This window comes from Nannospalax galili, unplaced genomic scaffold, assembly GCF_000622305.1.
Source record: "Nannospalax galili isolate Female #2095 unplaced genomic scaffold, S.galili_v1.0 scaffold2130, whole genome shotgun sequence".
In the NCBI taxonomy this organism is placed as follows: Eukaryota; Metazoa; Chordata; class Mammalia; order Rodentia; family Spalacidae; genus Nannospalax; species Nannospalax galili.
The window spans coordinates 12,210-13,740 of NW_008327403.1; positions in this window are offsets into that span (position 1 = coordinate 12,210).

Sequence of the window (1,531 nt, forward strand, 5' to 3'; positions counted from 1 at the left end):
ATGATCAAGTCAGCTTTATTCCAGAGATGTAGGGATGGTTCAATATATGTAAATTAATAAATGTCATGTTATATAAATGAACTTAAAGGCAAGAACCACATTTTCATCTCAATAGATTCAGAGAAGGATTTGACAAAATTCAACATGCATTTATGTCCAAAGTCCTTGAGGGAATTGGACTGGAGTGAACATACCTCACCATAATTAAAGCCATGTATAACAAACCCATAGCCAGCATCATTCTAAATGGAGAAAAACTGGAAACATTCCCATTAAAATCAGGAACCAGACAAGGCTGTTCAGTATCTCCACTCTTTTGTAGCATAGTGCTTGAAACTCTTGCAAGAGCAATAAGACAAAAGAAGGAAATTAAAGGAGTAATAACTGGAAAAGAAGAGGTCACATTATCTATTTTGTAGATGATATGCTATTATACATAAGATATGCCAAAAATTCCACCAGAAAACTCCTAGAAATGATTAACACTTTCAGTAAAGTGACAGGTTAGAAAATTAATCTACAAAAGTCTGTAGACTTTTTATGTACCAATCACGAGCAATAAGAGTAAGAGTACATGGAAACACACCCCTTGACAATAGCTGCAAAAAAATCTCGGAATAAACCTGACCAAAGACATTAAAAACCTCTATAACAAAAATATTAAATCTTTAAAGAAAGAGATTGAGGAAGACATCAGAACACAGAGGAACCTCCCATGCTCATGGATTTAAAGAATTAATACTTTGAAAATGACTATCCTACCAAAAGCCAGTTATAGATTCAAGGCAATGCCTATCAAAATCCCCATGATATTCTTCACAAAACTGGAAAAAAAATCCCAAGATTCATACAGCAGCACAAAAGACCTTGAATAGCTAAAGCAACCCTGAGCAGTACCAGCAATGCTTGGGGGATTACTATACCAGATTTTAAACTGCATTACAGAGCTATAGTCATAAAACCATGTGGTAGTGTCACAAAAACAAAACTGTAGATCAATGGAACAAAATTGAAGACCCAAATATGAGTTCATGCAATTTCAGCCAGGAAAGACAGCATGTTCATCAAATGGTGCTGCAAAACTGCATCTCCACTTGTAGAAGAATGAAACTAAAGCCCTATCTTTCACCTTGCATAAAAGTCAACTCCAAATGGATCAAAGACTTTAATGTGAAGCCTGAAACTCTGAAACTCTTAGAAGAAAACATTGGCAATAACCTCCAAGATACATGTGAAGGGAAGGATTTTCTAAACTGGATATCAATTGCTTAGGAAACAAGGTCAAGAATCAACAAATGGGACCTCATTACACTAAAAAGCTTTACATCAAAAGAAGTAATCAAGGAAGTGAAGAGAAAACTCACAGAATTAGAGGAAATCGTCAAAAGCAACACATCTAACAGAGGTTTAACATCTATAATATGTAACGAACTCAAAAAACAGAAAAATCAAGAAAGGAAGTAACCCAATGAAAAGATGAGCTATGGAGCTGAACAGAGAGTTCTCAAAAGAAGAAATAAAGATGGTTAAG